The 25,850-nt window shown below is 54.7% G+C and overlaps 3 long non-coding RNA genes across 3 annotated transcripts; 1 reads left to right on the top strand and 2 right to left on the bottom strand.

Annotated features, from left to right (window-relative positions):
• Positions 1-1,757: 1,757 nt before the first annotated feature.
• LOC118355080 (uncharacterized) lies at positions 1,758-4,675 on the top strand. The gene is made up of 2 exons (XR_004816788.2): positions 1,758-2,168; positions 4,158-4,675. It is a non-coding gene; the product is annotated as an uncharacterized LOC118355080 (long non-coding RNA).
• Positions 4,676-5,433: 758 nt separating this feature from the next.
• LOC125755282 (uncharacterized) lies at positions 5,434-23,129 on the bottom strand. Its single transcript, XR_007411270.1, has 3 exons — positions 22,330-23,129; positions 9,007-9,144; positions 5,434-8,148 (listed from the first exon to the last, which is right to left on the bottom strand). It is a non-coding gene; the product is annotated as an uncharacterized LOC125755282 (long non-coding RNA).
• An 829-nt stretch (positions 23,130-23,958) lies between these two features.
• LOC112679077 (uncharacterized) lies at positions 23,959-25,633 on the bottom strand. Its single transcript, XR_003148099.2, has 2 exons — positions 24,755-25,633; positions 23,959-24,126 (listed from the first exon to the last, which is right to left on the bottom strand). It is a non-coding gene; the product is annotated as an uncharacterized LOC112679077 (long non-coding RNA).
• Between the last annotated feature and the right edge of the window lie 217 nt (positions 25,634-25,850).

Raw genomic sequence — 25,850 nt, 5'->3', positions numbered from 1 at the left:
TAGTCACCAGACATCGGACTCTGGATGTGCCTCTTCCTACCCGCTTCTCCCTTGAACTCCAGAAGCCTCGAGAATGCCCGTTCCAGGAATGGGGCGATTCCTTGAAATCTGAAAAGACCACGCAGACTTTCCTGGCTTGGGAAGGGAACAAAAACCTTCACTGTTGTCCAAGCTCTGGATCCTTTAAAAGCACGCCAGCCTTCTTTCCCCTGGACCCAGAGGCTCTCGTCCATCATTTATCGTCTCAAGATACCAAATGACCTCAGCGATGTGCAAAGGGATCCGACGTGCAAAGGGATCCTCACAGCCACTGCCACTGGGGGCCCTCGAATCCGTGCCCCCATCCCCCATCCCCGCAGCTTTTGGGGAAGGCAAAAAGAAGCTGGCACTGACCCTGCAAAATAATCCAGCCCGGGTGGGATGGGGTGGTGGGGGGACCCCACAATGAAGCGAGTGTGCGAGAAGCCCGTCTGTGTACAATGGCCCCTCAGAAACCTGTCCCCAGGGAAAACAGAGGATCTCTATTGGCACAGCCTAAGAAAGAAATGTCTGTGTTCTTTTAGGACCTGCCCCCACAGGCGCCAGGCCAAGAATGTGCGGCACAGCATCTTATTAAGTTTCTAAAATTATGCCTAGGTTGGGGGGTTGGCCAGGCCGAGGAGCGGGAAAGGATGTGGTGGGCGGGCAGGCGGGCAGGAAATCTTTAATCCAGCTCTTTACGCACGCTGGGCAGCGGGAAGGGAGTGCCCCTCCAGCAGATGTCAGGTCGGCCCAGAGAATCAAAAGCCCTTCTGTGCCCGGCCTGGGCACTCAACTGTTTTTAAACACTGCCACAGTGCCTTCCCAGGTTGCCCGAGTTTTCCTTGGATGGAGGGAGTCGGGGGCAACGAGATGGTGTCCTTGGGCGGCCCAGTTAGAGGAGCAAAGGAGAGAAAGAAAGCTCCTGGTGGTCAAAATCCAGACATGGGAACGGGGTTGCTATATAGGGTCGTACAGGATGTGCACTGCACGACTGCAAAGTGTCGCATTTTCGAAAATGGAGTTGAACTGCGTACAATGTGTACAACACTCAAGGTGGCCCATGATGTCACAGAAGGAGAAACAGCTGGCCATGGTGGCCGGGGTCCCACTCTTGGGTGGAGTTAGAAGGATGTGAATTGGTGGCCAGCCTGCGTGTCAGGGACAGAGCAAGACCTCATCACAAATATCAGTCCAGATTGAAAAATACTTTCACGCTCCTCCTCCCACCAAACACACGCAAATAATGAAATCTAAGGGGGAGGGGGAGGAAGGAAAAGCCAAAGGGGTAGGAGTCTCAAAATCAGTGGGCTGTCCTACCTCCTAGATATGGTGACCAGAAAAAAAAAAAAAAAAAGACAATAGTCGGTTACATTTGAATGTTGAATAAACAATGAATAATTTTTTTAGCATAAGTATGTCCCAAATATTTCATGGGATATATTTACATTAAAAATTATCTGTTGTCGGGATCCCTGGGTGGCTTAGCAGTTTAGCGCCTGCTTCCAGCCCAGGGCGTGATCCTGGAGACCCGGGATCGAGTCCCACATCGGGCTCCCTGCATGGAGCCTGCTTCTCCCTCTGCCTGTGTCTCTGCCTCTCTCTCTTTCTCTCTCTCGCTCATGAATAAATAAATAAAATATTTTTAAAAAATTATCTGTTGTTTATCTGACATTCTAATTTAGCTGGACGTTCTCTGTTTTTATTTGCTAAATCTAGCAACCCCACCTCCAGAGGACATGCCTCTAAAAACTCTTCACCACCCACCCCTGCCTGGAAATAGCCATTAAGGCAGCTGCTAATTAGAGCATGTCCCCCAAGTGGCTGCCCAGCCGAGCCGTAGGCAGGGTAGAGGAGTGAGGGCTGCCTCCCTCCTTCCCTGGCCCAAACACACACACACACACACACACACACACACACACCCTGCCGTGGCCTCCCTCCTCCACGGGGGGCTCTGAGATCACCCCGGGCCTGGCTAAAAGGTTTTTCTGAATGCAGGTGCCCAGCCTGGCCACATGCCCCTGGGGAGGATGGAGGAACAGCCGCAGAGCCTGAGGATCTCGTAGCGCCGCCCACGCCACCGAAACCGGAGGAGTGAATCTTGCACAAACAAGGCTGGCTGGGTCCAGATTTACCATCGAGACTCTCCAGTAAGTCAGATCAGGTGGTTTCCCGGGTCTGTGACACGGTGGATTCTGGGAGCGCAGTGACCTTGGGCTCCGACGTTGTCTCATCGATCTGTAATGGGGCCACGGTGAGGGGGCGGGTGGCCAGATGCTCAGGCCCAGGCCAGGTCAGTTTTCTGGAAGGCTGGTAGAGAAGGAGGAAGGAAGGCGGGGCGGGGTGGGGGGGTGCTTAGTCTCCTCCCAGGTGGTTTCCATGGGAACAGCTGGCTGACCTCTTGTAGGGCCACCTGTGGCCTGTGCGGACACTGACAGGCGCAGAAGAGACGCCCAATGCCAGAGCAGGAAAGGCCTGGATCCCAAGCCCCCGAAGAACCCTGGCTTGGGATGTTCCCGAGGGTGTCTCCACTCCCCCGCCCCAGCTCACAACTGGCCACCGACTTGCTCACCCCTGCTCCCCACTTTTCGGTCTGTTGGAGCCTCTGGGAAGGGTGGGGAGGCCAGGAGGGGCTGAAATGACACATTAGGGGTGAGTCATCCCTCCATGGGAACGGTTGCACCTAGCTAGACCAAAGGTGATCAGGCACCCCTGGAGCTCCTTGTGGCTCTGGACGATTGTGCATCCCCTCCCCATCACCCCAGATCCCTGCTCCCTGGAGAGGCACAGGGACACGTGGTCCCTGCAAAAACTGTCCCCTGTGGGGCATAACTAGGAGATGCCCCCTTCCCACGAGGGGGCCAGCCAATCAGGGTCTTGCCTCTGGGTTCTGTTTCCATCTTTGGATCCCCTGGAGAGAGGAAAGGATGCTCACAGGGGCAGAAAGACCAGACAGAGCTCCTGCATCACCCCGGGCACCCCCACCCCGCAGTGCAGCCAGACACCAGGTCCCTGGGGCCCCTTTCTCCTAATGATCTGGGTACTGCCCTCACAGCCCGGTTTGTCTGCCTGTTTAGACCTGTCCCACTGCAGAGGCACCCGTGATTCACAGACTGCCAACTCCTGGAGGGTAGGGCCACTGCTGATTCAGACCGGGCTGCTGCGAGAGCCTCCTCTTCGAGGCAGATGGCAGTCAGGGAAGGCTTCCAGGAGGAAGCAGCTTGGGTGGGCGGGGGGAAGCCAGGGGTCGATGCAGAGGAGATGGAAGGGCACTGAAGGAGGGGGACAATGAGATCCAAAGTGTGGCACATGGGCAGGCTCAGCTGCCAGGTGACCCCTAGGCGGTTCAGGCTAGCCGAAGTAGGAACACGATGGTAGCTGAACATTAAGAACATTCTGGAATCTGGAACCTGGCCTCAGAGAGCTGGCCTCCGCCCCGCCATGTGCTGCCGCCAGGTGTCTTCACCCTGCGCTCAGGGCCCTTCTAGACCCCGCATCCCTCTTCATCTGGCAGTTCCTCTACACCCTTTATAATAAACTAGAAGAGTGAGAATAGTCCTTTCCTGAGTTCTGGGAGTCATTCTAGCAGATCACGGGACCTGAGGTGGGGTGGGGGGTCGTGGGAACCCCCCGAGTTTGTAGCCAGCTGGCCTCAGTGTGGGTAGGTTGACAACTGAAGTGGGGGCCGCTGGGGGTCTGAGCCTTAACCCGGGGGCTCCGTACCACTCCGGTGACTGTTGGAATTGAACTGTTGACCACCCAGTGGGTGTTGGAGAATCCAAGCACATTTGAGGGGTTCCCCTGGGCCTTTGTGGTGTGGGATGGGCTAACCACAAGTTGGCTTTCTTCCCAGCAAGGGACCCAGGTAGTGCCCTTGATCCTGGTGGGTGGAGCATTAGGGAGCTTCTGGGGGGCTGTGGTGAGGGTGGATGAGAGAGGATGCAGGCTGAGAGCTTGGCACAGCTCCATGGGGTCTCCTCAGGTGAAAGCCAGCGCCCCGGGGGCCCTTGAACATCCCATGAGGGCCACAGGCGCTTCCCACTGCGGTGAGAGACGCCAGCTCGGCCAGCGACAGAAACAGAAGACGCCCCGCATAGTGACAACCACAGGCCGCTCCGAGCTACTCTTTCTCTTTCTAGCTTTTGAAGGTGATGCGATCGGAGAGGGAGGTTTCCCTTCTGGAAGGAAATCGGCCGCACGAGTGTGACAACAGGAGGAAGGAATCCCGCACGGCCTCCTGCCAGGCAGACAGGCGATGGGGAGTGGTGGGGACTGCGGCAAATTGGAGAGCCAGGGCCCATCTCGAGGGTGCGGCCGCGGCAGCCCTTTCTGGGACATGTCGACAGCGTGTAGGGTGACTCTCCATCTGTGTAGGGTGACTCTCCATCTGTGACTTTCCACCTGAGGTTTTTCTCTTGGGCAGATGGGCAGTGCCAGGGGGTTAATACCCCGGATCCAGCCCCAACCAGTGACAGACAGGAGCTGCAGGGCAACAGCCCAGTTCCCCGGCCCCTCCGGTAGCAGGACGCTGAGGCCTGCTCTGCGCCTTGTCCCAGAGGCACCCAGCAGTATCCCAGAGACGCAGTCACTGCCCTCTCCTCCCCACCCCCATCATCACCTCCTGGGATCCTCTCCCTAATAAACTACTTGCACCCAGGTCCCGGTGTCAGAGCCTGCTTTGGGGGCCACGGAAACTCGGGTGAGGGCCCAAACGCTGCTAAGCTGCAGCCCCCACTGGGGTGGAGCGGGGAGGACGAGGACGGCAGGCTCAGGACTGCAAGACCTTCCCACCTTGTCAAGACAAACCGGTAACCACAGTTCCCTGCGAAACCTCCGGAGCTTTGATGGCCAGCTCCAAAGAAACAACACAAAATAAAAGAGAACAAAACAAAACGCATCTGTGGGCTGGCTCTGGTCCTTGACCTGCTGGTTCAAAGCCGTTGGTGGCAGGCAGGCCGGGAGGGGCACGGAAAGCCAAGCAGTGGGGGGCTTGGCTGGGGGAGGCGCTTCTGGCAACCAGGCCGCAGCCTGAGTGCGCTCGGTGGGCCAGGCCGCAGGGCCTGTTCATGGGGCTCCAGCTGGAAGCATCTGGAGGGGCCCGGCATGGCCACCGCAGCTGCAGACACAGAGTAAACAATCAGCTGGAATGCTTTTCCCAACACGCAGACCCTGGAGCCGCCTGCGGCCTCCCCGGACTCGCCGGGTGGGGACAGATCCCAGGAACCCCTCCACCCGGCCCTGCCCTACATCTAAGCTTAGGCCCAGGAAAAACAAACTCAGGGCAGCCGGAGCACCCCAGGAGGAGGAGGGGGAGGAGGAGGGAGGGAGGAGGGGGAGGAGGAGCAGGGGGAGCAAGGGGAGGGGGGGGGAGGAGGGGAGGAGGCAGTCACGAGAGGAGCCACTTCTAGACCTCACACTTGCGAACTTCTTTTTAATCCTGAGCAGATGGAGAAGACCGTCTTTACAGATTTCCATGTCTCCGCACTGCCCCACGGCTGTCCTCTCGCAGGGAAAACACAAAGGGTGTCTCTTGAGATTGTTTTTGCATCATTTCACGCGGTTATTTACAGCCGTGGCTTCTCTGTCGCCTTTTCAGAATTTAAATTAAGAACACGGGGTGTCGAGCGTGCAGGCGGCAGTGTGAAGTTTTGCTTTTGCGCGTTCATTGTTCCACAACCAGACAAACCCATCCATGCCTGTTCTCAACGGGTTTAATGCTTTTAGTAGGTTTTAGGTCGGAGCTATATCCACTAGAGGGGAGGAGAAGAGAGATACCTGGGAGCTTGCCTTTCACGGGCCCCCATGAGCCGTGCATTCCATATATATCGTCAGCTCATTTAATCCTCGTTGTGACCCAAATAGCCGTAGAGCATCGTATCATTAAGATGGCTTTTGGTTGCAAGGGATAGAAACTGACACCAAAGGGAATTTATTGGGTTCCATAAATGGAAAGTCCACAGTAAGGACTTCAGGCATGGCTGGATCGAGGAGTCTAAATGTTGTCATCAGGAATCTCTCTCTCTCTCTCTCTCTCCCTCCCTCTCTATCTCGTGACTCAGCTCTCCACTCTGACTGCTTCATTCTCATTCTCATTGCAAAGATGATCTCCAGCAGTTCCAGGCCTCCAATCAGCCAAGCAACCCAAAAAAGGTGGAAACAGAGAACCTTTTTCCTAACCCTTTTGGCAAAAGACCTATGAATCTCATTGGTCCAAGCATGGATCATAAATCCATCCTTTGCCCAATCCCTATGGTTAGAATGATAGAGTTCCTGATTGCATGCCCCCACCTGGACCTTGGGAGGGTCGGCCCCTCCAAAATAGAGGTGGGGATGGATGGGGAGTGACTATCCCCAAAAGGAGTGCTGCACACTGGGCATTCAAAAGCTCCAGATGCCTACCACAGTGAGGTTCAGCGAGAACACAGAATCCCACGGCATCAGCAGGGCCATCCTGACAGTTGCACAGATTGTGCACTGCACATCTCAGTGGGGGGGGGGGGGGTCCCTTTAAATTCACTGTCATTGTCCATAAATATATTTATCATAACAAACTTCCAATAATGACGGTAGGTGTCTTACGATTGACAAACATGGTCACAGTATTTTGTGACTTTTACCATCAAGAGACGCAATTTGTTTCCTCATCCCTCAAATCCGGGCTGGCCCGGGTGACCTGCTGTGACCCGCAGAACACAGCAGAAGTGACCCTGCAAATTTTGAGGTCAGGCCTTAGGAAGCCAAGTTTCCACCCTCACCCTGTTGGAATTCTGCTGGAGACCAGCGAGGAAGGAGATGAGCGGCTTCTGGGAGGAGGAGCCAAGGTCCCCAGCTGCCTGGCTCTGACCAGAGGACCTGGGGGTGGGGGTGTGCAGGGGACAAGGGTGCCGCATCCACTCAATTATGCTGGAAATCAGTTTCCCAGAACCCTCATCCCATGCAGTTCCGCGGTGAGGGTTCTAGGAATTTGCCAGAAGAGGAACATGCTTGGGGCTTAGAGGGAGGAAGCAAAGCAGTGGATAAGACTCTATGAAGGTCGGCACGGCCCTGTGCGATGACGGTGCTGGGGACAGAATGAGCCTAGAAGGTGGGGTGAGCCAAGCTGGTGCCAACCCTCGCCCAGAGAACACGGGCACGTCACCCAAGCCCTCAGAGCTTCGCGCAATCCTCGCAGGGGTCCCGTGGGGCAGGAAATGTCCGGCTTCCGTCAGTCAGATGAGGGAATGGAGGCTCAGGGAGGTTGGGTGACTGTCCCAAGGTCACACGGCTGGTCTGTGGCAGAGCCAGGGTTCCTACCAAGAGATCGACTCCAGATCCTATGTGCTTAGCCACGTCCCTAAAAGTTCTAGAGACGGAGGTGACTGAGGCAAGTTCTAGAATTTAGGACTTGCTCCCCGCTAATGGTATGAATTTGTTTCATAAGACTTGCGAGAATGATCTCATTACTTAACTGTTCTAAGTCTGACAAAATTGGAATCCGAGCCTCTTTGCCAGGGGGGCAGGGTTTTGCCACTCAGAAGCCCCCACCCATCCACCACGGCCACAGGCCTCTGTCGGACAGCCAGCCTCCGGAGGGCGATGTAGACGCCTCCTCTGGGTGTAGACAGCATCTCTCACCATCTTTGCCAAAACTCCCTTCTTCCCAGCCTCACCCCAGGCGCCGGGGGCCGAGTTATGCACATGACCAAGGCTGGCCATAGTGATGGCTTCAGTAATGGGCATGGGACCCACGCTGAGCCAGTGAGACTCAACCCCGAGAGTGTGGCTAGAATTTTTGAAGAGGAAATCTCTATCAGGCTGGTGGGATAGAAGCCTGGGGCTGAGGGGCACCATCTTTGCCAGCAGGTGGAGAGAGCCCACCTGAGAATGAAGGCAACACACAGGGAAGCAGGGCCTAGAGATGGAGACAGCGCCGGACCACCCTGCCTGAGCCCCTGGATTCAGCCGTGCCTGAAGCTGTTCCGTTCCCAACTCTTCAGCGACGCCAAACAATAGGTTCTGTTTGGCATCAACTAATCTCAGTAGGATTCGGTTCTTTGCAGCTGGATGAGTCCTGACTAAGGTACTGGGCTTTGGACTAACGTACCGTACCGAGGCCTGTTGATTCTCCCCCGGCCAAAGGCAAACACAGACCTTCAAACACAAAAACAGAGTTGCTCTTTGAAGCAGATTGGAGGGAGGGGGGAAATACCACTCATTCTTTGGTGATGAATCAACAGCCAAATTAAGAACTGGTTCATTTCTCAAGCAGGTTATTCTGCCTCACAACCATTACTCATCCCGGCCCCAACCAGCCCGGCGGTTGGTGTGGCCCCAGAGAACCTGCTACACTCGGAGCCGCCCCAGATTTCCCATGTTCCTATGAAAAGAATGTCTGTGCCATCGCTCCTTTCTCCTCCAGCTCGGAATTCTGGGAACAGACTGGGTTTTCTAAAGCTCCAAGAAAACACTTTATGGGATGTCCCGCCACGTCAGCACCCAACAAATGCTTGCGATGCTTCGGGGAGGGAGGGGGGCCCTCTGGACACCACATCTCCGCGGCAAGTGTCCAAAGAAGCTGGTCTTGCCTGTCCTCACCGAGTGGTGGGCAAGCACAGGGCCTTGGAAGCAAGGGGGTAGGGGTGGGGGAGGAGGTCAGCAGGGCGGCAGATGAGAAATGGCTTCGAAGGCCGAGCCAAGGAAGTGAGAGATCTTTCTGGAAGGATGGGGACCATATGGGAAGATTCTAGACTGGGGAAATCAGACATGATCTCATCTTTAGGTTTGGTCCCCTAGAAACGGAGCCTGAGATGGGGATTTGGGTGCACGTGGCTTTTTGAGGGGGAGGTTCTCAGGAAGAGGGGAATGTCATTCCCTTTGGGCTACAGATGGGGGCACGGGGAAGGGGTGGGAGAGGCAGCTGTTGGCCGCCTCTGCTCACAGCAGCTGGCACGCTGCAGTCTGGTAAACAGGATCTGGGCAGCTCCCTCCTTCCTCCTTGGGACCACATACCTGCTTGCTGGGAAGGGACTCCTCAGTCGGCTGCAGCTGGGTGGGGAGGGATCCACCAGCGTCAGCGCGGCGCAGTGGTTGAGGCCTACCACTGGGTTCGAGTCCCAACTGGGGCTGCGGTGGTGTGTAGATGGCAGGCTGCAGCGCGGATGAAACAAGACTAGGTGTGTTAGATGCTCCTCCACCCAGAGCCCAGTGTGTGGTAGGTGCCCCCAAAGTCTCGCCTTTGCACAGTCTCTGAGTATCTCAGGTCTGGTGGGCTGAGGTGCAAGTTTTAGAATCAGTCACCGGGTTTGTGTGTGTGTGTGTGTGTGTCTGTGTGTGTCTGTGTGTGTGTAGAGCATCTTCCTGGGCCCTTCCCAGCACCCGAAGACACTGACTGATCTTCCTTATGTGCCCGGTGTTACCAGAGCCCCAGTCTTTGGGGTGTCTACACCTCTCTGTGTTGGGAGTCCTCACTTCCCTTCCCATTCTTGATCCATCTGGATGGAAAAGCATTGGCATGTGAGTCAGATCTGGCCCATAAGGCGGGGGGCCGGGGTGGGAGGGTACTAACAGAAGGAACTCGGTAAGAGACATAGGAAGCCCGGCCTCAGCCTTGAACCAGTATCCCTTTGATGATGCTCAAGGCCCTGGGGACAAGCCCAGCCCCTCATAGGTCAAGCTCTTGGGAGAGACCTCTTGGACCTCATTGCTCACCACGACCCGCCTCCTGTGCCCTGGCTGCTCAGAATACCGATGAGTCCCTGTTGTTCCACATATTCCTGCCCCTGGGCCTTTGGACCTGCTGGTCTCGCTGCCTAGGACGCCTTCCCCTACCTACTCCCGGCCTACTTGTCCTCTGCTCTGGCCTCAGGCCTCCCCTGATTCCAGGAAGCCTTTCCTGACCCTGGCCCTCCTTCCTGTTCTCCCCCCACCTCCCCACCTTATGCTGTCACTCTCCTTGTCCACCCACCTCCCCAACAAGACTGAGCACCCTGAGGAGAGTCCTCCGGCTCGGTGGTCTTGCATCCACAGTGCCAGACACGATGCAGATGCTCAGGAAAGCCAGTGAGTGGGGTGGGCGGCCCCTCCACCAGTGGCCAATCAGATGCCACCATGAACTACGTGGCACTTGTGCCCATCACCACCGGAAGCCAGTGACACTGTCTTCCAAGCCGACGGTGACCACGGTGTGTGACGGCCACACATTCCAAGATACATTTCCTTACCGTGTACACCCTCCCCAGCAAATTAAAACTTCCCCTTGCCTTTGCGGGGTGTACGACAGGTACCTCCCAGGGACAGCAGTCACCATGGCGACAGTGACAGTGCTCCCTGCTGCTCCCCACCAACCTGGCTCAGCCAAGCAATGTCTAAATAAGTTTTTTTTTTATCATGTCCCTGTTTTACATTTGTGGATGATAAGGCTTAATGGGGTGAAAGTCGCCTGCCCGTGGAATAGGAACGAGGAATAGGGACCAGGACCAGAACAGCAGAGAATAAATAGGCTGCCCTGGGCTAAGTACAGCGCAGGGCAGGCAGTGGGGGCGGCGCAGCAGGTTCTCAAAAACAACAGAGACTTCCCCTCGCCCTGTCTAGAGGCCAGAAGTCTTCAGGGGTGTCTGTGCCTCTCCTTCGCAAATCCTCCCTCCCTCCTTCCTCTTACAGACCTATGTCACTGGGTTCAGGGCCCACGAAATCCAGAATGATCTCATTTCGAGATCCTAAACTTGGTGACCTCTGCAGAGACCCTGTTTGCAAATAAGGTCACATTCACAGGTCCTGGGACTTATATCTTTTTTTTTCCAGTGGGGGTTACTGTTGAGGGGGAACACAGGGCTAGCGGAGGACAAGGCACGAGCCCGGGGCAGCACACTGACAAGTCCTTGAAATAGGCAGAGGGACATTCGTCTACGGACTCAACTGCCTCGATGTTCATACTTCGCTAAGGGCAAAAGGCAATCTTAGCCTGACCCTCAGGAGCCTGTAAGTCTGCTTTAACATAAAAAAAATTCCTCTAGAAATTTCCCTTTATCTCTAAACCCCCAAGATTCGTGTTGGCGATCGTCCCCCAAGCACACGGCCCACCGATACACATCTGAAGGGTCTCATGACTCAGGTCCTGTTAGACGGTAACAAGTGACCTTTTCCCAACAACAGCTAGCCCCCTCAAGGTCCTGGAAACCTTGCTTCCAAAATTCCTTAGAGAGTCCGCTATCCTCAAACCCCTCCCAACTCCCAGGTATATAAGCAGCCTCCCCTCACAGGCCCAGGGCGGCCACTCTTCCTGCCCACGGATCCTGTCCTCCTGCTTTCATAAAACCACCGTTTTGTACCAAAGATGTCTCAAGAATTCCTTCTTGGTCATCGGCTCCGGACCTCACCTATATTCCAAAACTTCATCACTATCCACCCACTGCAGGTGCAGCAAGAAGACAAGGGCTGAGTCACCAGCTGCCCCCTCCACGGGTGCTGAGAAAGCCGGGGAGGACAGTAGGGTGGGGGGGGGATGGTGGAAGCACAAGAAGCAGCAGGGACAGAGGGCCACCAGCCTTCCTGTCCTGCTGGAAAACCCTCTACAGAAGAGGAAGCAGCCCAGGGAGGCCTTGAGGCTCCGGAAGGTCCCAGCTCAGGACAAATGCTGTGTCTGACTCTGAGACCCAGAGCATCTTGTGCCACCTCCCCTTCTGACCCTAAGTTCCTCTGGCCCTGTGACTCAGCACGTGGGGTCCCGTGGCCAGCCTGTCCTGGAGGAGGCCCCACAGAGCCAGATGGAGCCTCCTGCCAGCAAGGCTCCAGGCCCGAGGGAGGTGTCATCCAGACCCTGCTTTGGGTTCTGCAAACATCGCCAGCCCTGGTCCCTCGGAGGGCAGAATCCGCCCCCACAAGTGACCAGGCTGTGCCCTCCACCGCCCCTCACCCTCAAAAAGCAGATGCCTAGAATTCCCCAGGATTCCCACAGCAGAGGGAACAAAGGCCAGCTAGGGGCCTGGTGGGGGTGGGAGGGCCCAAGATGGGGGGTGGGGGTGGGGGGTGGGAAGACCCTGGGTCAGGGGGATTCCTGGGGCTGCCTTTCCCTAAGATTTGCTCTTAGAGAGAAAGGGTGGGCAGTGCGGGTGCCCGCAGGCTCCTCTTGGAGCCCCCACTCGGGATGCGAGCACATGTGCACACACATGCACACACACATGAACCACAAACCCGCCCACCCGCATGTCTGACCACACACGCAGGTGTGCAGACACCCCTGCCCCCGTGTGCACATCTCGCCGGGATGGGACACAGGTGAACACAGCCCCGGAGGGCTGCTTGTCCAGGTGGAGCCCTGAGGGCCGACTTAGGGAAGCCTGCCTGGGTTCAGACCCCACCTCTGGAACCTCAGGGGAGTCGCTCGGCCTCTCTGTGCCTCGCTCCACTCCTCTGAAAATCGAGATAAGAGTACCCACCCCAAAGAGTTGTGGAGAGGGTTAACTGAGTTGATGCATGTAGGCCCCGGGATGCCTGGCGCACAGGAAGTCCGGGTAAGTGCTACGGTTACCAGCATAGACCACAGGTAGGCGCGAGGCTACCTACCCAGACACAGGGACGCACAGAGGGGGATACATGCAATCCCAGATAAAAACTTACATGCCGACAGACACACACGGACATGTGCATACACACAGAGATGCTCACACACACATACACACGCAGAGAGATTCAGCATATAAGTGTGCATGCACAGATGCCACGTGGGAGCATGCATGTGCCATCAGGTGCACAGACAGGAGTGCACACGTGCCCACACATGTGCCCACATGCGTGCACGCAGCCCCTCCAGCCAGCCCCCCCGTCTGGGTCGCTCCCCTTTCAGTGCCTCCCTTTCCCGCCCACCCTCCCAGGGCCAGCTGTGCACAGGACACATTCCGGTGCCGTCAAGGGGGCCCCGGGGAGCCTTCCCCATCCTAGAGCCTGTGTCATCCCTCGGGTTACAACACCCCGTCCCACATGCGCTGGTTTCTGTTAGACCACAGACACCCCACTCCCCCCCCCCCCCCCCCGCCACACTGCCCTTCCCCGGAGCACAGCCTGGGGCCCCTCTCCCCGCGGACAGAAGGCCCCAAAGTGGGGAATGAGGCTGGGCCGGAGCACAGACCACAATCCCAACCTGCAGCAGCAACTCCCACCTCCATCCTTGGATGGGGGATCAGCATCCCCCGCGGGACCCCTCTGGCCCTCAGAGTCCCACTCCTGACCCCGTGGACTGAAATCTTTTGTCTGCTGGACAACAAAGGGCATTTCTGATCTGGGACTCCAGGCTTTTTATTCCTTCAAGGCCTGCATTGTGGGCCGCCTCCGGCATCTCCACCCTGGGGCCAGAGCGGATTCTGGGCCGCACAAAGGCTCTGGGTGTTCATAGGGGAGGCAGGAGGTAGGAAAGGGCCTCCATCGCTGGCTGGCCGTCCTCCTTTTCCTCCCAGAGCCTCCTTCTGCTCACCTGCATACGAGGAGGACGAGAGAAGCACCATCCATGGGAGCCTGGGCTGTGCCCTTCCCACACTTGGAGAAATTCTCACCCTTAGGGGGCTCAGTGAGGCTGAAGCCCTGCTTCCCCCTGGGACGCCTGGAGACGGCCGCCCTGCATTCACCAGGCTCCTGGCAGCTAGGACATGGGCACCTGACCCATGCTGGGGTATCAGGTCCGCATTGTGGACACAAGTGCCACCAAGAAGCAGGAATGGGGGGGAAGGGGTGCTCCCCTGCAGGTGGCGGGATACCCATGTTCTCGGGCCAGGCCTGCAGCCCCGGGGATGGAACCCCACCTGACAGGTTCCTGGCACGAACGCACTTTCTAGACCATAATCGTGGCGAACACTTACACAGCACTTCCTGTGCGCCAGGCTTCCAGGTGCTCACGTGTATTAACTCAGTCCTCTCAACAACCCTCTGGGCTGGGTCCTATTATCTTGATTTTTAGAAGAGGAAAGCGGACACAGAGAGGCTGAGTGACTCGCCCTGAGGTTGCGGAGGTGGGATCTGTGCCCCAGCTGGCTGGCTTCCCTGGCAGTCTAGACCATAGTCTGCAGGGCTCCTAAACATCTTGGAATTTCCCAGGTGATTAGGAGTGTCTTTTGTTCTAAGGAGGTAATTCTTGGTGGGCTCCTGGATGGGGGTTGCTCTTCTGAAAGACTAAGCCATGATTAGAAGGAATTTTCAGCCCCATCCTCCATCTGCAGGGAGGGGAGAGGGGCTGGAGATTGAGTTAATGATCCATCATGCCTTTCTGATGAAGCTTCCAGAAAATTCCCTAGAGCACCTGGGTGGCTCAATGGTTGAGCCTTTGACTCAGGTCATGATATCTATCCCTAGGGTCCTGGGATAGAGTCTTCGCCTTCTGCCTATGTCCCTGCCTCTCTCATGAATAAATAAGTAAAATCTTTAAAAAGAATCCCTAAACGATAAGGCTTCAGCCAGGTTCCAAATTGAACACAATCATGTGCAGGGAGGGTGGCGCAACCCCAGCTCCACGGGGACGGAAGCTCCTGTGCTCGGGACCCTCCCAGACTTCACCCTTTGTCCCTCCTCATCTGGTGGTCCACAGTCCATATGTTTCCTTTATCATATCCTTTATGATAAACTGGTAAATGGAGGTGTCTCTGAGTTTTGTGAGCTGTGCCAGCAAATTATCAAAGCTGGGTGGGGTGGGGTATGAGGATCCTCAGTTGCAGCCACTTTATTATTTTTTTTTTATTTTTATTTATTCATGATAGGCACACAGTGAGAGAGAGAGAGAGGCAGAGACACAGGCAGAGGGAGAAGCAGGCTCCATGCACCGGGAGCCTGACGTGGGATTCGATCCCGGATCTCCAGGATCGCGCCCTGGGCCAAAGGCAGGCGCCAAACCCCTGCGCCACCCAGGGATCCCTGCAGCCACTTTAGACAGAAGTGGGGACACTCTGGGGATCTGATATTTGTGACTGGTGTCTGAAGTAGGGTAGGGTAGTCTTGTGGGACTGAGCCCTTATGCTGTGGGGTTCACTCCAGGTGGTCAAGGTCAGAATTGAATTAAATCAGGGGATACGCAGTTGGTGTGTGGAGAACTGGGTGGGGTAATCCCCACATATTTGATGTCAGACGTGTCATGAGTAGAGAGACATCTTTCTTTTATCCTCATGGATTAAATAAGATAATGCACACAGTAATGCTCAGTATTTCTTCTTGGTAGCTTTACATGGTAATGGCAGGATTTATTTGGGCTTCATGACTAGAGGTCCTCAAATTCAGAGGATCTGTGGATTTGGATAGGAAAAAAAATAGCATCTTACTTCACCAGCCTACAACTGAAATTTAGTATATAACTTCAAATCCTACTGTAGCAACACCCACGGGCCTATGACTCTGTCACCAACAGGAATCACAAGGATTTTTATATCCCATGACTGTCACTGTAGATATATTTAGCTAGCTTCTTTTGTAAGCTGTGTATTTTATTTTGGAGGAGGGTATTGCAAAAGATCCTGAATACTCAACTCTAGTTACTGAAATGCATGCCAAAAACAAAAACAAAAACAAAAACAAAAACAAAAACAAAAAAACATGCCCAAGTGTTCAAGGAGAGGGTACCGATGTTAGCAATTTACTTTGAAACACATCAAAAAGATAAGAAGGCAAGATAGATGGAAAGATGATGGGATGGGTGGATAGATGGATGGAGAGATGGAGGGATGGAGGGTGGGTGGTGGGTGATGGAGGGATGGAGGGTGGGTGAGTGATGGATGGATGGAGAGATGAAGGGATGGAGGGTGGGTAGATGGGTGATGGATGGACAGATGGAGAGATGGAAGGATGGGTAGATGATGGATGGATGAATGGTTGGTTGGATGGAGAGATGGAAGGATGAAGGGAGGGAGAGAGAAATGGAAGGATGGAGGGTGGATGGATGGATGATGGATAGTTGGATGGAGAGAGGGAAGGATGGAGAGACCCAAGGATGGATAGATGGGCAAGTGATAAAACAAATATAACAAAATATAATGTGGGTGATAGGTACATGGCTGTTCACTGGACAATTCTTTCAACTTTTCTATATGTTTGTACATTTTCACCATAAAATATTGGAGGACAGTATTTTTTTTAAAAAGAGGAAAGGATAAAATAGAAAGAAAAGAACACTTGAAGTATGGGCAGAGACAGAAGATTCACCTTAAAGATCAGCTTTATCGAGTCCTCATCAAAATCAGATCACACCAAGAAGGAACAGAACAAAAGAAGAGCAAGAACCAGATACACACTGCAGGTCCTAAGTGTAAAATTAAGGAAAAAAAAAAAAAAAACTAACTCTCCCTACAAGGAAATTTCGGCATCTAGAGCTGTCAACGTGGTGGCCTCTGGCCACATGTGGCCACTGAGCAGCTGAAACAACACTGGTCAGAACCGAGATGCACTGTAAAACACACACCCGATTTTGAAGACTTGCTATAGAGACACAAACAAAAAGAGGACAGCAAATACCTCAGGAATATTTTTTAAAAATTGATTACGTGTTGGGATCCCTGGGTGGCGCAGCGGTTTGGCGCCTGCCTTTGGCCCAGGGCGCGATCCTGGAGACCCGGGATCGAATCCCACATCGGGCTTCCGGTGCATGGAGCCTGCTTCTCCCTCTGCCTATGTCTCTGCCTCTCTCTCTTTCTCTCTCTGTGACTATCATAAATAAATAAAAATTTAAAAAAAAATTGATTACGTGTTGACACATTATTATTTTGGATATATTGGACTAAATCAAATATGTTGTTAAAAATTTTTAGGGACGCCTGGGTGATTCAGTGGGTGAGTGTCTGCCTTTAGCTCAGGGCGTGATCCCAGGGTCCTAGGATTGAGTCCCACATCGGGCTCCCTGCAGGAGGCCTGCTTCTCCCTCTGCCTGTGTCTCTGCCTCTCTCTGTGTCTCTCATGAATAAATAAAATCTATTTTTTTAAAGATTTTACTTATTTATTTGAGAGAGAGAGAGAGAACAAGCATGAATGAGGGAAGGGCAGAGGGAGAGGGAGAAGAGACTCCTCACCAAACAGGGAGCCTGATGTGGGACTCGATCCCAGGCCCCCGGTGATCACAACCTGAGCCGAAGGCAGATGCTTAACCAATTGAGCCACCCAGGGACCCCTAAAAATTAATTTCCTCTGCTTCCTTTTCACTTTCATAAACGCAGATACAAGAAAATGAAAACGACGCATGTGGCCTGCATTAATTATATTTCTACCGGGTAAGGCTGGCCTGCAGGAAGTGCCGCCTGTGAAAATTCTGAGTTTACCAAGATACATGTATTTTTCCTGCGCTCGTAGAATCATTCTGTCAGAGGCCAGCCCGATGTGGGTGTTTCGGGAAGGTCATCATCGCTGCCCCCTGCTTACCTGTGAGGTACATGGGGTTTGGTTTGGTTTGGTTTTCATTTTTCTCGTGGTCAGTACCTCTGGGAGATACACTGTCAAACTAGAGCCTAAGATATTTGGAAATAAAGTAAAATCTTTATATGGGGCCCGTGGGTTTTGCCAGGTCGCCAGAGGGGTCCCCGGGAGGTGGGGACATCTTGGTTGGGTTCTCTGCCCTCTTTCCCTTTGAGGGCCAGGGGCCTTCTTACCATTTCTGACTGGGGTTTCCGGTGCCACATGAAGATGGTCACCATGCAAACACGAGGCACTGTGTGACAGTCGCCTGACCCTCCTGAGTGGGCCGTGGTAGAGGCACTTCTGGTCCCTGCTTCAGATTAAGGAAGCTGAGTCTAGGCCCCTGACAGAGCCTGGTATGCAGCTAAGTCAGGTCCCCACACCCCGATATTTACCCTAAAGGGAGCCTGGGCAGTGAGGATCCCTGAGCTCTTGGGAAGTAGGCCCTGGGCTGGGCTAGTCGGCATTTGTCAGCAAGTCAATGGAAGGCATTTCCTGGAACGGGACCCTTTGCTGCCCACCTGTTCAGCCCTGAGCCTTTTTCTTCCTTATTAACACATTTTGAGCATGTTCCAGGAGCTGGCACCAGACATCATCGCGTGTCATCCCTCCAGACCCTCGAGGGAGGCGCTATCACCCCCCTTCCCCTATTTTACTAATCAGTGAATGGAAGCACAGAGAGGTTCTGTGACTGGCCCCAAGTCACGCAGCTCCGGGCCTGTATTTTTGGCAACCACTCCCTGCTGCCTCTAGGAAGGAGGGCCAGACACCCGAGTGTAGCAAACAGACCCAGCTCCACCCCAGTAAGCAAACTCAGGAGGAGCACTGCGCCACTCACCAGCTCCTCTACCAGGAGAGATGCTCCTCCCGGTGTGCCCGGAGTCCTCCGGGCATTGCCACCATCCAGTCATCCAGCCAGACACCCAGGAGTCACCCCCAGTCCCATGACAACACTCAGATCCTCTTTCCAACCCCTCCCCTCACTACTGAGGAAGGTGAGGCAAGCCTCTTGATGGCACTGTGCCTCAGTTTCCCCACCTTTAGAAGGGGGGTGATGATAGGCCTACCTAGGCCTCGCTGTGGTCCTTGGCACAGAGTATGCGTTCAGCGCTAACTACCTTAGTTATCATCTATATCCGGTGCCTAGCGCAGTGGATGGGACACCAGAGGCCCCCAAGCAAATATCTGAGGGATCCAGTCAAGGCCCTCCTGAGCCTGGGGTCCTCGATGGCTTCCTCAGGAGCCCGAGGATGGAGCACAGCTCCCCAAGGGTCTCAGGGGCCACAGCTGGTCTCCCCACTCCCTCCTCCTGCCCACCGAGCTCCCTCACCCTCCGGCGAGCTCTGACAACACAGACCCCATCCTGCCTCAGGGTCTTTGCACATGCTGCTCTGCAGCCCGGAATGTTCTTTCGCCAGCACCCAGTCCAGCCGGCTCCTTCCCATGCTTCAGGTTTCAGCCTGCAGGCAGCTCCTCATGGACCCCCCAGCACGTGGCCCTCCTCCAGGTGCTCACAGCTGGATCCTCCAGCCGAGCCCAGCACCCGGCAGCTACAGCCGGCAGGCGCTCAACAAACACTGGAACGACCACATGCGTGCGCAAACCGGTGAATGGACAAATGGACAGATGGGCTCTCAGTCCCCATGCTGTGTTGCGGTCTGGGAAACCGAAGCTGGTTGGAGGTGACTTCACAGGTCACACACATCGTGGGTGACAGAGCCACAGTGACCTACATGACTGAAGTTATTCTTAGGAAATATTTCGTAAGGACAGAGGGACACATGCAATGCAGATGCGGCTCTAGAAGGCTTCCTCTTTGGGACATCTGGGTGGCTCAGTGGCAGAGCATCTGCCTTCAGCTCAGGGCATGATCCCGGGGTCCTGGGATCGAGTCCCACATCGGGCTCCCCGCAGGGAGCCTGCTCCTCCCTCTGCCTGTGTCTCTGCCTCTCACTCTGTGTTTCTCATGAATAAATAAAAATCTTGAAGAAGAAAAAAAAAGAGAAAATAGAAGGCTTCCTCTTTGATTTGCCTCCAGCCCCAGCAGGACAGGAAGTTGCATCCTAGCTGCTGAGTCAGGGGCGGGTGCATTCCTAAACCAGGCAATCGCCCCCCCGCCCCCCCTCAGCTCAGCTATACCCTATACCCTGCTGGGGAGGCAGGAAGCAGGCAAGCCACCTGCAGACAGGACAGGACTGGTTTGTGGTGGGCGGTCTGGACCCACGTCCCGTCCCGGGGGCTGGGGGGGCAGGACTGAGTCACGATTCCAAGAACAGCTGGGTGCAGGAGGCGCCTACGCAGCCCTGGGCGCCACTTAATCCGTGGCCCGCAGCCCGCGAAATGGGCAGGATGGTTACGGCCACCGCACAGATGTAGACACGGCTCCGAGAGGTTGAGGGCGTTGCCCTGGGTCGCCCAGCCGCCCAAAATCCTGGGGGGCCTGGAGCTGCAGACTGACCTGAACCGCCTGGCCTCGTGCTCCGGGCTTAGAACACATCGCTGCCTTTATTTTATTTTTTTTTTAAGATTTTATTTTTTTATCCACGAGAGACACAGAGAGAGAGAGGCAGAGACACAGGCAGAGGGAGAAGCAGGCTCCATGCAGGGAGCCCGACATGGGACTCGATCCCGGGTCTCCAGGATCACACCCTGGGCTGAAGGCGGCGCTAAACCGCTGAGCCACCCGGGCTGCCCACATCGCCGCCTTTAGAGTGTTTTTACAACAAACTTGCAAGATTTGGGCTGCCTTTCCGGGGGCCGCACCTCCCCTCTGGGATCTGAGGGATCTGAGGCTGTGGGATCTGAGGCTGGGTACCGGTGACCACGGGCACAGAGCCCACAGCTGGGGGCTGCCACAGGGGGGTGCACGCCCCGCGTGTCCGGAGCCCGCACGTCCCCTCTGCACCCAGCTGCCTCGTTCCTCGTCTGGCTGGTCTTGAGACTCTTGGCTTCTGCGCAGTAGGGCAGAGGCAGGTAGGTGACTCACGCCCTGACCTCCAGGCCAAGGACATGGGACTCAGCCACCCCTCCCTGCCTCCCTCCTACTCCTGGGGCTCCTCTATCAGATCAGCCCCAAAGGGAGTGACCCAGTGACCTGATCTGCACACAATGGGGCAGGAATGGGACCTGAAGGCTGTTGGCCAGTGACACCCCAGGGGGGTGCGGGGAGTCAAGGCTGAGAAGTTGGTGACCTTCCCATTCAGGGGATAGGACAGAGGAGGTGCTGAGCACCACTGCCACCCTGGTGCTCCGCCCCGTGCCCCATCTCATGCTGGTGCCCCTCTCACTGCCCCTGAGAGGCCATCTGGTCTAGCAGGGCTCTCAGGACATTCCCCGCGTTCCCCAATCTGCGCTCTGTCAGTCCAGTCAAGCCTGCCCCCTTCCCCAGGCCCCGTGCAAGAAGCGGGGTGTTTCTCCCACTCTCCCTGTATCTCCTCCAGGGTGGGAGCCCAGGCCTCTGGGCTCAGGTCACCACCCCTCCTCCTCCACCTCCTCCTTCTGTCCCTCCTGCCCCAGGCTGTTTTCAGGGACTCTGGCTGTCCCAGCAGGGGGACACCTGGTCCCTCTATCCTCATGCACAGTCTCCTGCCCTGGCCCCACCTGACCTCACCCCCACCCAGGGAGCCCCTTTTAAAGAGTGAAATAAGGCTGGGACTGATGCCAAGAGCTGGACAGATGGACAGTCTTGGAGGCCGGTGGGGACCCAGCCAGGGCACCCCGACAACTAGACAAGCAGGCAGGGCACAAGTGTAATGCTGCTGGTGCCAGAGGTGAACAAGGCAGATACGGAACTTACGTACCTACACAGGGCAGAACAGGAATAAAACTGCCCTGATTTTTCACCAGCCAAACACAGCCCCCTGGAGGCCAAGTTGTAACATTTAAAAAAATACCCTGAAAGTGGGCCTGACTCAGCCCAAGAGTCTCAGAACCTTTTTTTTTTTTTTTTAACAGCTCTATCCGGGTACAATTCTGGTGCCTTACAACTCAATGGTGCTTAGCCTGTTCACAGAATTGCACAACCATCACCACCGTCAATTTTAGATTATCTTCACCCCCAAAAGGAACCCTTTAGCTGTCACCTTTCTATCCTTTATCCCCACTCACCCCGGCCTGGGCAGCCACTACCCCGACATCCCATCTCTACGCGTTTACCTAGTGTGGACGTTTCGTATCAGTGGAGTCACACAATTCGGGTGCTGGTCCCAGAAGAGGTTGAGGCACAGGGGCAGGTAACACACTAGGGCCCTGCCTGGCGGCTCGGATGTGCTGGGGCTGGAGGAGTGTCCCCTCCTCTTCCCAGGCCTCTTGGGAAAGGTCTAGGCCAAGAGGGCACAAGAGCCCAGAAATCCAGGCCTGTCACGCCGCCAGCCTTCGCTCCACCAGGTTCTGATCCTCTGAGATGGTCAGAAAATGGGACCCTCTGGGGCACTGGCCTGTATGCACAAGCTCACCTGGGCATGTGGGGGGCAAGCTAAAAAGCCACCCCCATCTGGGGGGAGGACCTAGCAACGGTAGAATCTGGACAAGAAACTGTCTCTTGGTTTTCTCATCTGTAAAGTGGAGTCACAGTCACCCCCTCTAAGTGCTCGTGAAATCAGGCAAGTGGGCGCGTACCTACGTGACACTTAGCGCCATGTGGGGCACATGGCAAGGGCCGTACGGGTGTTCCTCATCAGTGAGCATTGCTGTCACTACTACTGCCCCCGTGGTCACCCTGGGAGGCAGGGAAGGAAAGTGAGGGAGAGCTCCATGCTTTGGGGAAGTGAAGATCATTAGGCAGTAACTGTCTGGAAACTGCCTGGGGGGGGCCCCCTGAGAACACCGAGCTGGTGATCAGGGCTGTCACCAGATCAGGGCTGTCACCAGGGCTTGTGCCCACTGCCTGGTGGTCTCGGAGTTGCCAATGAAAGTACGACTCACCTGAGCGCTGGACAGGACAACGCTCCAGCTTCTGCAAGTGGGGTTGGGGCGCCCGTGGCCCATGGAGCCTCCCTGGCAGCCGATGAGCACCTTCCTTGCATCACGGAAGGAAGGATCCTGTCCCCTCCCCACAGGGGACTGATGCGGCAGTGGGGTGGGCCAGGTGAAGCAGGGAAAGCCGTCCCACAGCAGGCAAAAAGCCGGCCCTGGGCTGAGCGGGCTCTTTGAGGCCAGATAAGGAGGGGTTCTGGGCCCAGGTGGGGGGCTGCACACTGCGTGCCCAGAACGCCTTTCCCAGCACGAGGCAATGCAGAGCAAGCCCAAATATCATCTAGAGCTGCAGGGAAATCTAGAGGTGATCTCAGTGTAGGGTTTCCCAGCAGTGGCCCTATTGACATCTGGGGCCCATCCTTCTTTGCTGGGGGGCTGTGCACCGTGGGATGTTTAGCAGCATCTCTGGTCTCCGCCCACTCGATGTCAGCGGCACTTCCCCTCCTACCCCTCACCAGTTGTGACAACCAAAATGTCTTCTGGGGTTGGGGGGTGTAAAATCAGTCTAGAACCACTGTTCTAGATAAACCCTGTCAGATTACAGACAGAAAAACTGAGCTCTAGAGGGGTTCAGGAGTCAGAAGCGCTGCCACCGTTGGGGTCCCTATGTGGTGCTGCCACCACGCCGAGGGCTCTCTACCCATTACCATCCCTTTCAGATTTGCAAAATCTGAAGCTCAGGGGAGGTCAAGTGACTTGCCCCAGGCCACACAGCAGATAAGTGTACATCAGCGCCAGGCATCCCTGAGTCCAAGCCAAGCAGCACTGTCCTCACCCCTGCCAACCCGCCCTGCCCACCCCCTTTGTGAGCTGAAGGTGAACCTCACTGAGGGAATTTTGGTAAACAGGCAACAAAGGCTGGCAAATCCTTGAGCCACATCTGTTGACATGTCTACTGTCAACAGCAAACATCTGCGTGTCTCCATTGGGATCCCTTTGGCTCCTTCTAGTCTCCGCGGCCTGTCAGACAAGGGTGGAATGACACGCTTCCAAGCTCACGGGCCACCCACGGCCCACATTATCCCGGGTCTTGGTGGGCAGGCGGCCCTGCTGACTATGTGACCATCTGTTATGATAAAATAAGCTGTCAGGGCTGGATGCACACTCAGGATGTACCCGATTCAACACCTGAGTTCTCCAAGTGGGGAACCAAGGCCCAGGGAGCTGGAGCAGGGCTGGGAGGGGAACTGTGCTCATGGCCTGTTGGCTTTTCTTCAACAGCTTCATTGGAATATAACTCACATACCAGACAACTCGCCCATCTACAGCGTACAATTCAGTGGCTTTTTACAGAATTGTGCAACCATCCCCACCATCAATTCTCCAACATTTTCATTGCCCTTCCCTGAAATCCATACCCATTAGCAATTGCCCTCACTCCGGGCAATTGCCAACTCCTCCTACCCCACCAGCAACCCCTGGCTTATTTCTGCCTTTATGGATTTGCCTGTTCTGAACATCTCCTATAAATGGAATTGTACGATGCATGATCTTTAAGGACCAGCTTCTCCCACTTAGCATCACGATTTCAAGATTCACCCGTGTTATAGCCGGTGTAAGTGCTTCGTTCCTCTGAAAGGCTGAAAAATAGTCCACTTTATGGATGGGCCACACTGTATTTATCCATTCATCTGGTGATGGACAGTCCTGTTTTGCCACTTGGCATGTTTTCTTGTTAACTCCTGTTGATTGAGAGCTTCCTATGTGTCAGCCTGAGCACTTGCCTTGCAGACAGATCGTACGGCCCTATGGGAGGCAAAATGGTTCCCATCTCACAGTCAGGGAAACTGAGGCTCAGAAGTGCCACAGGACCAGCTCAAGGACGCAAATCAGAGCTACTCCCAGAGGTCTCAAACTGGCAGCCTGGGAGCCAACATGGAATGCACCATTTGGTTTGGCCTGGATAGTATTCCACAGTTGTTTGAATCAGCTGCCCATATTTGAAACTTGGAAGTTTTTGTGTTTGAAAAAAAAAAAAAAAAACAAAAAACAAAAAAAAAAAAACTTTCTAGCTTCTTCTGAAAAAAATAAATAAATAATTGTAATCACAAAATCTGGACACCCAGGCCCTGCCTTTCCCCTTCTAGGAGGTTGGGGACAGCTACTGAAGGATAGGACAAGCCTGATGGGCAGGCTCTCCCCTACCCCCACCCCGACCACCTGCTTGGTTAGGTGGGACTATCCAACCCAGCTCTCCCAAGACCATCCCAGGTTTTTCAATTTTATTTTATTTTTTATAACTGTCTCAGTTATAAAACAAAGCTCTTAAGCCCAGGAAATCCCCTCAGTCCCAGGCAAACTGGGACAATCAGTCACCCAGCTGTCCCTGCCACCCATCACGGCCCCCGTAGCACCCTGCACTACGGAACCTCACCCCTGCTTTTGTTGGGTGGCTGCTGTTCTCCGTCATGGTCATTATTAACCATCTCTCACTCTGCCCTCGTGCTCCAGGGCGGATGACAGCCCTCAACTTCTCAAGGGTCCTTGGCAAGATGAGAAAAATGAGGAGTCTCAATTCTTTGCTAACCTGGGCTCACTCCCTGTCCACTCTCATTCTTTCTTTGGAGACAAGAGGCCTTCCCACTGTAGTGAACATCCTTCCTTTTCTGAAACAGTTGAGGGTCGCAGGTAATGTCTGGGTGAGGTTTTTAATGTGTTCCTTAGTGAAAATAAGTTGTCTCATGGCCACCCTCGAAAATCTTCTTAACAACCTTTGAATTTTAAGAGACTTGTAACTCGGAGGCTCTGAGTATGGTTCAGAATGTTGTACAGATTCACGTCCCCTTCTCCGATTATGAACACCTACCATGGGGACTGGCCACAGGTAACCAACCAACACTCACGCGCTCTTATGAACTATATACAGTCCATGCTTTATCAGGATTTCCTCAGTTGTTGCTAATGTCCTCTTGCTGTTCCAGGATCCCACCCAGGACACCACGTTACATTGAATCCTCACGTGTCCTTGGTCTCCTCTGGGCTGGGATGGTTTTGCAGACTTTCCCTGTTTTGATCACCCTGACAGTTTTGAGAAGCATTCGTCATGTATTTATAGAATGTCCCTCAATCAGGATCTGTCTGCTGTTTTTCTCATGATCAGAACAGGGTTGTGCATTTGGAGAGGAAAACCACACAGAGCAGAAGGGCCATATTGTCACAGCATATGTCACAAAGGGTATACGCCCTCAAGGTGGTGACCTATCACTGTTGGTGGTGTTCTTCTCACTGAGCTGATGGAGGTGAATTATCTGGAAATCTGCATAGGAGATTTACCCCTCTCCCAATTAAAAAAAAAAAAAAAATATATATATATATATATATATATAGCCCTAAATTCTGGCTCTCCCCACTGCAGGCTCCAGCTGGCCGAACGGGGTCTGCTGGGGAGAGCGAGCCCCCTCTGTGTGCCAGGCCCGTGTAGGGCATTTTCATTTCACACAAGAGGCTGCTTTCTGGCAAAATGGGGCTCG

The sequence above is a fragment of the Canis lupus genome, chromosome 6 (genome assembly GCF_003254725.2).
Source record: "Canis lupus dingo isolate Sandy chromosome 6, ASM325472v2, whole genome shotgun sequence".
Taxonomy (NCBI): Eukaryota; Metazoa; Chordata; class Mammalia; order Carnivora; family Canidae; genus Canis; species Canis lupus.
This window is presented reverse-complemented; position numbering and strand designations above follow the sequence as displayed.